The sequence below is a fragment of the Poeciliopsis prolifica genome, unplaced genomic scaffold (genome assembly GCF_027474105.1).
Source record: "Poeciliopsis prolifica strain line A6 unplaced genomic scaffold, Auburn_PproV2 SCAFFOLD072, whole genome shotgun sequence".
NCBI lineage: Eukaryota > Metazoa > Chordata > Actinopteri > Cyprinodontiformes > Poeciliidae > Poeciliopsis > Poeciliopsis prolifica.
Window position 1 is genome coordinate 1,963,402 of NW_026562447.1, and position 9,955 is coordinate 1,973,356.

Here is a 9,955-nt window from a genome sequence, read left to right on the forward strand (position 1 = left end):
TTACCATCACTCAGGGCAGAGACCCACATCCATCAGATGAACTTCTCCATTGTCTGGATGAGAGCGCACAAGCTCTCTAGACAATAGGTCCTCTCTGAAACCGGGAGAGCTTCGTCCTATTGTCCTACCTTCTATTGTGCTGCAGGAGAAGCCAGCAAACTGAATTCTGCAGGGCTTTGTCTTTGTGTGGATTGTCCTGGGATTTCTTCATGCCCTGGTGGAGTCCGTATGCGCTAAAATACAGTTTGTAATGGAGAGGTAGATGTGCTTCACTGGGCTGTTGGGAAGTTGGAAAGCTCAGCATCTGGGTATGAGCCTGACGCTTGTTTTTATGTTGATGTAGTGATTTATGTGCTTTAAAGGTGGAAAACGGCAGCGGCTAATGTGTGGCAACGAGGGGTTAATTGGAGCAAATGTGTCACAGGGATCTTAGCATGTATTCTTTAGAAAGTATTCATACTCTCAGAAGCAGAGTTGGATGGTAACTATTTACATGTACTCAATTACATTTACTTGAGTAACTTTTGGGAGTATTTTTTAATACAGTATTCTACTGTAACATCAGTACAATTTCTGGATACTCTGTTTACTCAATTGGCTTCTGCTTTATTTTGTTAACTTTTGTTACTTATATCAATTTTGTCCTTACAATACCATAATCTCTTCATCTAAGCTACTTTAATAAAGGTGGCAATCATCCTTCAAGGTGAAATTTCAGTTCTGTCTTGATTATTTTTCAGTATATAACAGGTTTTCCTCCAGAACTGCTGTGTATTTAGCACAATCCATTTATCTCAGGTCAGGAAACGTTGCTGTCCCTTCTGAAGAGCAGCATGCCCATAATATAATACAGCCGTTCCACTTTTTACATCCTAAATTTATCATAGCTTTGTGTGAGTGTGTCAAATAAAATGGTATATTTGGAACAAAACACTGCATATTGCTGTATTCCAAATGAATGGTGGATGCAGAAGTATGAAAATGAACAAAAGGTACATTACTTTCCCAAAACACTGCATAGCCATTGTAATTTCATAAATTCAGTTGGGACTTTTCTGTTTTTAACGCAGAAAGAAATGCATGGACACAGAAACAATAATGCAAATTTAAAAATTACTTTTTAAATTTCTGCTTAAATCAATAGTATATTTGTCTGATGCATAAATAGTTAATTGTGTGCTAAAAACCCCATGTTTTGGCCGCAGCACCAACATAAACAATGTAAAGCAGTGCTTTTCAGCTGGTGACCAGAATAAACCAGCTTCCACTCTTTACTGAATCCGTTATGTAAGGACTTCTCCCATTGGTCCGCTTCTCAATTCCAAATTTAAACCCGCGCTCTGATTGGACAGTGTGCTGCCAGGAGGCAAGTAGAAGGGGGCGGAGCTTCAGCCGGGTCGGGAGATTCGTCAGTTGGTAGTTCAGATTGTCGCGCCGCCAAACGGGAGGACGGAGGAGTACTTTTTGTCTCGGTTTTTCTTCGGGAGGGGGGATTTTTTTTTGCCTCGAATTGGATCTCGCAAATGGACGGACATGAATGAGGACCACTGGTTAGAAATTCTCGGCGTCCCTTTCGCGGAGAAATGCTCAGTGAGGGGCGTTTACCGAGTGTTTTCCAGCCCGTTTTTCCTAACAGGGTAGCGGCGGCGGCGGTCAGTCGGTGAGCGGCTGAAGAGAGACTGAATATCCCGCTTTGTAATCTCCTGACAGCCCTTTTAACCCCTCCGTGGATTGACGGAGGGATCTGGGAACAGCTTTACTCTCATCAAAACCATGGATGTTTTCACTCTGTTATTCATGATTTGTAACAGGTAGGTTTTGTTCCCAGTTACAACAACAACAATCTGTCTGTCCTTGTATTTTACGTAGCTGACATGGAGATTGATTGAAGCATCGGTTAAAATGAAACTTATACTATTATTATTAATACTCAGGATCCTAACAGCTGCTTGGTTGCTATTTCAGGAAGCTATGTTTTGTTTGGTTGTGGTTTGAATTATAATGGCTGTTGTCCTGCTGTCCCTGTTTGTTCACTTTCCTCTCACAGAGAGTCACCATTTACATCCCTGCTCCCCATGTTTTCAAAAACATTTCACCTGACAGACATTTTTATTTTGAAATTATTCACAAATTAAATCAATCAAGTTTTATTTGTATAGCACAAGGCATTTCAAAGTGCTTTACATCATAAACACAAAAACTCAAAGTCATGCAACATAGAGTAAACAATACATTGTTACATATTACATTTCAAATACAATTCTAAACAGGTGTGCTTTTAATTGAGATTTAAAGGAAGTCGTGGTTTCCGCTGTTTTACAGTTTTCTGGAAGTTGGTTCCAAATTTTTGGTGCATAGATGCTGAAAGCTGCTTCTCCTCTCTTGGTTCTGGTTCTGGGGACTGAGAGGTCTGGAAGGTTGATACAACAAATCAAATCTTTGATGTAAATAAATGAAATAAATGAAAACATCCTGTGCACCTGCCCCTCTAGCATCACTTTAACAGAAAGTAAAACAGAAATTGCATTTAAAGGTAGTTAAAGAAAACCCCACAAATTCAGTTTTCTGTGTAGACTATTCAGTTTTATTAAATGCTCATAAAAATATAATATTTTGGGGATGCAACCAGGGCTGGCCCAAGACTTTTTGGGGCCCTGAGCAGATTTTCATCGGGGCCCCCACACTGACATGTGAGCACCAGATTATTTATAATTTAAAAACTAACATGCCTATTGTCATTAGCATAATTTCTAATCATCTTACAACATAACAGTGCTATTATGTTGATTTTTAAATGTACAGAATGAGAAAACTAAAGATTTTGAAATGCAGTGTGGTATTTAAGTGTGCCACATTATTTCATTTATTTGAAACTAAGGTCTACTTGTTTCTATTAAACAAGTTAATAAATTTGATATCTTATGTTTCCCCAGCAGTGGGAACAAGAAATCAACCTATTATTTGATTAACAACTATAATTTAAAAGATTGTTTGTCCGTATTTAATAACATTTTATTCTGTGCTTTTTTAAATGTATATATATTTTTTATCATGCTAGCTTGGTGCTCTTTAGGGCCCCCTGGTGGTCTGCTTTCAGAGGTTTCTGAACCTCTGAAAGCACCAACACAAATGTTTGGGCCAATATTGTGTCGATACAGATCTTTTTGCTTTTGCTTGAAAAGTCGCTAAATATAGTAACAAAGTTGGCAACTTTTGGGTTAGAAGTGGACATGCAGATGTGACCTGGTGGATGGGTTCATCAATCAGAGAGTCAATCCTCTCTCATGACAAAACAAAACAACAGCAGTTTATTTTGAGACCCTTGTAGAGGTGGATACGATTGGTTTCTCATGTATGAATCGGCTGATCAAAATATATGAAATACCTCTTAAAGCTGCAGTATGTAACTTTATAAAAGTGATTTATTTTTATTTACAGTAACAGTATAACATGAGACGGGTAATCTGTGAAAAGATTGAGCTCCTCTGCCGTCTCCCAGTACACACTGTTCCCCCACTTCAGCTTCTGCCTGTTCAGTCTAGTTAGCATGGCCAACGGTAAGTTATTTTTACACCATTAGCACATTGAGCTGCACGTACACATAGTTGACTGACGGCGCTTAGACCCGCCTCCTGGCTCTGATTGGTTGTTTTTGATCAGGCTCGGTGCATTTCCACAGATGGTAATAGTAGCTCAGATAGGAGTTGGAGGACATCGATCTTTTCACAGATTTTATGTCTCATACTACATTGTCGCAACATGGTGACATTTTTAACATGGTGATATGTAATAAACATAAAAAAAGTAACAAACTGCAGCTTTTAAATGCATTAAGCTAGAAGCTACCATCTATGGTCTTTGTATCTGAAGGTTCAGCCAATCAGCTCTAAGTAATGATTGACCTCTTTAAAAATGCTAGAGAATGGTATATAAACATTGCGGTTTTAGCTACATTTTCTTTTGAATATTTTAGAAATGCTTCACAAAACAATCTGCAATTAGCACAAACTGACATCCAGTTTGAGGTAAACTGACTAATTCCTGCCTGTTGTTTATCTGCAGATTTGTGGCCACCGATCGACATGAAGAAAGTGGACGGTGTGGATTAGGATCTTTTTATTCCCTCCCCCTGCTTTTTCTACTTTCTGTTGTTTTCTTGGGGCTTCATCCTCCTCACGTCAATGTGGGCTCTGAAGGACCTCTCCCCACTCTGTGGTTTGGAATAAATGATGGCAGCGTGTTGGAGTGATTTCCCAAAGGACACTGAAGAGCGGAAACACTTAGCTGTAATTCCCGCCTGTCAGGTAGGTAGCTGGGCTTTAAACGCTCCTCAGCTGTTTGTTGTTGTTTTTTGAATGCAACACACTGTAAATCTTTGACACTAAGTGGACTATTTCAGACACAATGTAACACTTGCTTGAGGGGTCGCTTGTTCTGATTTGTAACCTGAACTGTTAGGAAGTCGACTCGATGAGGAGGGCTGCTTTCCGCAGGTATTTTCTTGCAGAAAACTTGTGACATGCCTGAGAAGTGTCGGAGCGAGCGCGGGAGAGTGAGCTAAGCGTTGCAGCACATCTGCCAGTGTTTGGGGGTGATTGGGTTCATTTTGTCCCTCTCTTTCCTCTGACAACTGGTTAAGTGCACAATGAGAGTTTTATACTTGCAGGGCTGCTGATGTTACTGGGCTCTTTGTTGGTCTGCGTGCCAAACTCTGAAAAAGTGGCACATTGTCAAACTCATCCGTTTTTTTTTCCTTCCTCCAGCGGTTACATCATTATAATCATCACTACGAGCCAGCTCTGCAGCGGCGGCATGTTTTGGATTAATCCATCATCAGAAAATGGCAACAGTGTGTGCCTGTAATCCTCTTACTGTGTCAGAACTAGCTGAGGATTGATGACTTAAATCTATCAGCATCCTGATAGACAAAAAGTTACAAACTGCAAACAAATAAAACGAAATCCAGGAGCTCAGTGATTTTCGTGAGATTGGTTGTGATGTGTGATTGTCTGATGGAAGTGACCAGAACGTTGTTGAAAGTGTTTTAGTGGCGCCGTTTTGGAGAAATCTCATTAACCAAGGCGTGGTTTTGTAGCTATTAGCTAGCATGGAATCTTTCCCCTTGCATCCATCTCTGCAATCTAATAAATACTTCCCACAGCAACACTCTGCTCTGCCTCTGCGGAAAACTAAAACCACCACATCCTCTCAAACTCCCAGCTGTTAGGCAGAAACATCCGACGCACATCAGTCAGCTTCAAAACTCGATTTCCCTTGTCCACAAAGGACTCTCTACCAGCTGATCAAAGATGTTTTTTTGACAGACAAGTTCTTACTTTTGTCTATAAAGTATTCCTAGAATTTTGAAGCATTTACACAATGAATTTAAAACTAAAATTCAGAGTAGGATCTTACTGGTTTGAAGTGAACAGTGAACTCTTTCAACACAGGCTAAAAGCAAATACTAATAACTAACTACATTTATTTCAAAATTGGTATAAACTAAACACATACTTCTCTAAATCATTGTGTTACATTATGAATTGTGGGTAATTGTAATGTAATTTTATTTATTTTGGACATTTTCAACAACAAAGCTTTACATCAATTTGAAGGAAATATAAACAAAACAACAAAACCAAGAGAAAGACAAACAAGCACACTTTAAAATATTCCAGTTGATCTGGGTATCTAAGTATAAAATACAAAACTAAATGTTGGTTCTCCATGTTTGACTCTTGTTTCTGGTTGCTAAGTTTAAGGAATGAACTACATTTTCTCAAGGTGCTCAAATTAGATGAATCAATCAAAACATAGCTTCACTTCAAGCTTTAAGCATGCTGATGTGAGTCATACAGAAGAATTTTTCAACATGTGTAAAAAAAAATCTAATTATGTATGGTACAGTGTCAAAAGTATAGCAAAGCAATGCCAAAGAGATATTTTTTCCTATTGGTATCATGCCTGTGTTTTATGGTTTCTGGAACATACAGATGATAAGAACCAACTTAGTGAATATTTTATGGCTGAGTGCCCAGAATGAGGAAGACAAACCCGAGATTTACAGCTCTAACCACCGTCCCTCCAGGCTATGATGAGAGCTGAGGGCCCTCATCTGCATCGTCTTGACTTGATAATCAGGGTGTCTCTCCTCCACAACAGCCCCTGTAGCAGACTCAGACACATCCCGCCTGTCAGAGCCAAAGCATGGCAGCAGCATGGGGGTAATTTAGACCCAGCTGCTCTGATCATTAAGAGGAAAACACCCTGTGCGTCGCTCACAATCCTGTCCTCGCTGTCATGGTTAAACCAACCGGGTCGGTCCAACCAGCTGACACTCTCAGCTGGTTATGTCTCAGGGGAAAGGTCTCGACTGATAAATATTTCATAGTAAGAGCAATTTGTTATGATCTCATTTACATTTTCGCTCTGTCTGCATTTTTACCATTTTATACTGGAAGAAATGAGATGTTTGATTCATCCATCCATCAAACTATCCATCCATCCATCCATCATCCATCCATCCATCCATCCAACTATCTGTCCATCAAACTATCATCCATCCATCCATCCATCCATCCATCCATCCATCCATCCATCCATCATCCATCCATCCATCCATCCATCCATCCATCATCCATCCATCCATCCATCCATCCATCCATCCATCCATCCATCCATCCATCCATCCATCCATCCATCCATCCATCCATCCATCCATCCATCCATCCATCCATCCATCCATCCATCCATCCATCCATCCATCCATCCATCCATCCATCCATCCATCGCTACAGTAAAATGCTGCTATGGATGGTGAATCCATGTGTAATAAATCACTGAATCGTTTTGACTGCATTCCTCAGTCATTCCTGTCGTTGGGGATGAGGCCAATGGCAGCCCTCAGAGTCATGTTCTCGGCCGTGTCGTCCCCCTGCTCTTCTTTCCTTTTCCTCTCGATCCACATGCTTGCCTTTCACCCGTCCTCTATTCCCCTGTGTCTTCACTGCTCCTATATTTAGCCCTTAGAAAGATGAACGTTAAGGGAAAAATGGAGTCGGCACTCTGGCATTGCTCTCTCTTTTCCCCCTGAATGGTGCAACACGAAGCGGAAATGTGAACGTTGGTCATCACCTTAGGAGACAGAGAGCAGGACTGTGGTTAGCTTGTCCCATGTTTTCTTTTTCCATTGGAGCTTTTTCCACTTCTATGTGTCAAACTGAGACGTGTGTGTGTGTGTTTATTTTTAATACTTTCACTGTTCCTTTTAGTCACTGCAGGAGTTTTTCTGGCAAAAGGAGGATTATTAGCTCATTTATTACCATTCAGAGCTGTAGCAGCTCATCATTCAGAGCAGAGAAGGATTTTCATTTGCATGAATCTGAGAAACAAATTTGCATTTGGTCAGCGCATCAGGGCTCTCTTATGTTAACCAAACCAGACGCTGAACAGGACGTGACTTGGGTGTAGTCTTAGCACGCGAACACAGAGTGGCTGTTGTGTCGGATTAAAATGGAGCGCCTTGTAAGAGTCACCAGATTTAGACCAGAGCTGCCGTAGCTGTAAACGTCGAACTGAATCATCTGGGTGCAAGCAGGATTCAATGGTTACTTGTATAGGACATTTCAGCAACTAGGCAGTTCAAAATGCTTTACATCATCCATCCATCCATTTCCCTACAGCCTTGTCCCGTTGGTGTTGGGAGGAGCGCTGGTGCCTAGCTGTCTACAGGCGAAAGGCGGGGTAAATCCTAGACAGGTCGCCAGTCCATCACAGGCTTTACATCATTACAACTCAAAATAAAATGTACAGTCACCAACCGAGAAACCATCAGTGATGATCACCAATACTCGTTGGTCAATGTTCCATTTATCAATAATCGAAAGCAACGTTTTAGTTTAGTTTGGAAGGAATTTAGTGTTTCAACTGTTTTACAGTTTTCTGAACGTTTGTTGCTGATTTTTGGTGCATAGAAGCCGAATGCTGCTTCTCCATGTTTGGTTCTGGTTCTTCTACACCAGAACCAGAAGACCTGATAGGTCTGGAAGGTTGATGCAACAAAGGCAGATCTTCCTGTGGTGCTCAACCACTCTGTGATTTGTAAACAACAGTATTTCTGAGCTACAGGGAGCCAGACAGGGGCCGTTAGAACTGGGATGATGTGCTCTACCTTCCTGGTTTTAGTCAGAACACCAGCAACAGTGTTCTGGATCAGCTGCAGTTTTTTTTTCTAGGCAGACCTGTAAAGACACTGGTGCAATAATCAATGCAACTAAAGATAAATGCATGGATGATTTTCTCTAGATCTTGCTGAGACATTAGTCCTTTAATCTTGGAAATGTTCTTCAGGTCTTAATGTGACTCTAAATGTTCAGGTCAGATTTCAGGCTTGATCTATAGTTTCCAGCTGTAATAACTGAAGCTGTATGTTGACTGGATTGTTCCTTTTTAAGTACAAATATAATAACTTCAGTTTTATTTCTTGGTTGGGTTCAGAATCGCCTGGTGACGTCTTGATGTAGAGCAGTGTATCATCTGCGTAGTTATGGTGGCTAATCTTATTATTTCCTGGAATGGAAGCTGTTCTTTCCTTTTTACAGTTATGCAGTACTTTTGTCTGTTCTGGGTTGTTAAATCAGAATAAAATTCATTAAGTTTCCGTCGCTGAATTCTCCAGTCAGAAGCATAGAAGAGTGATTGTCAGATTTGTGATTTGTGCAGAGAATGCAACAACCGGAAAAATGCCCCCCTTTCTGTCGACTCGTATCCCTTTGTTGCCATTTGACTCGATGTCACAGCTTCTGCTGCCTGGATGCCTCCGTCCTTCTGTCTGTGTTCAAGAGAAGGATGCAGGCAGGAATTCAGATCTAAATGTGATGATCTGTCAAAACATGCCAATCATCTGGGTCCATTTACGACGTTAAGGTTTCGCTGCTCATCATTGAATTTGTTTGCTTTGCACGTTTCTCTTGGGCAGTATTCACAGTCCCCCTCCCTCCTCTCTCACTCCACTCCCTGCAGGCTTCATAAGCCACAGATTATGCAATTCTCTGTGTAGTAGCAGGCAGATAGTAAGAGGATAGACACCTGAAAGGTCATTTAGCACAAATGATCCCCTTTACAACAAGTGCAGCTTCGTGTGAAATAACAGTCTGGGGTTTTCAGGCAGAGTTACGTAACACGGCGTTATCGGGAACGTATCTTGGCCTTCAGTTGTGGAAGTCTGGGTTTCTCGCTTGGCAGGAAATCGCATTTCCTGAAAGTATCTTCTGTGGAAAGGAGCAATTGTGGTCAGACCGAGGAGGATTTTCATTAATGGATGGTGGAGAAGTCACAGAACAGAACCAGCTGCCGTGGATCGGGTCATTCCCCTTCCTCAAACAAGCAGGTTTCGTCAGTTTGGTGTTTTATTGAGTCTGGCTCAATTTGCCCCTTTGTAGCTAAATTTCAGGGATTGCTGTTTCATTGCTTTGGAAATGCTGTCCCATTTGACTTTGTTTGCAGATTAAGGCTGAAAAGATTAATCAGATTAATCGTAATGAAGCAAGACAAATTTTAATAAATTGATTATTCAAATAATCAACTAATTTAATAATTGATTAATAATTAGTTGTAGAATCTGACATATACCAATTTTAGTCAGTTTTTATTTAAAAAATTGTAATTACTGGGTGTTGCGGTAGTGCAGGGGCGTGGCGAGACTCATATATGGAGGCCATAATCCTCGTGGTGGTGGTCGCGGGTTGGATTCCAGTTTACCAATGTAAAAAGGCTCTGACCTCGAGTATAACTTAATTTAACTGTATGTTGTTTTCTGAAAACCTCACTGTTTCCATTAATTTTAGTTCTGATATGCCGTTTAGCATTATGTTTCTATAGATAGTTAGCAGATTAGTGTCTCCAATCCAACAAAAAATGTTTCTGACACACCTACATTTGGTAGATATCATTAAAT

General features: G+C 40.7%; 1 long non-coding RNA gene across 1 annotated transcript; it reads left to right on the plus strand.

Annotated features, from left to right (window-relative positions):
• The first annotated feature begins 1,779 nt into the window (after positions 1–1,779).
• Positions 1,780–5,497, plus strand: LOC129352105 (uncharacterized). The gene is made up of 3 exons (XR_008604852.1): positions 1,780–1,811; positions 4,063–4,304; positions 4,764–5,497. It is a non-coding gene; the product is annotated as an uncharacterized LOC129352105 (long non-coding RNA).
• Positions 5,498–9,955: the final 4,458 nt, after the last annotated feature.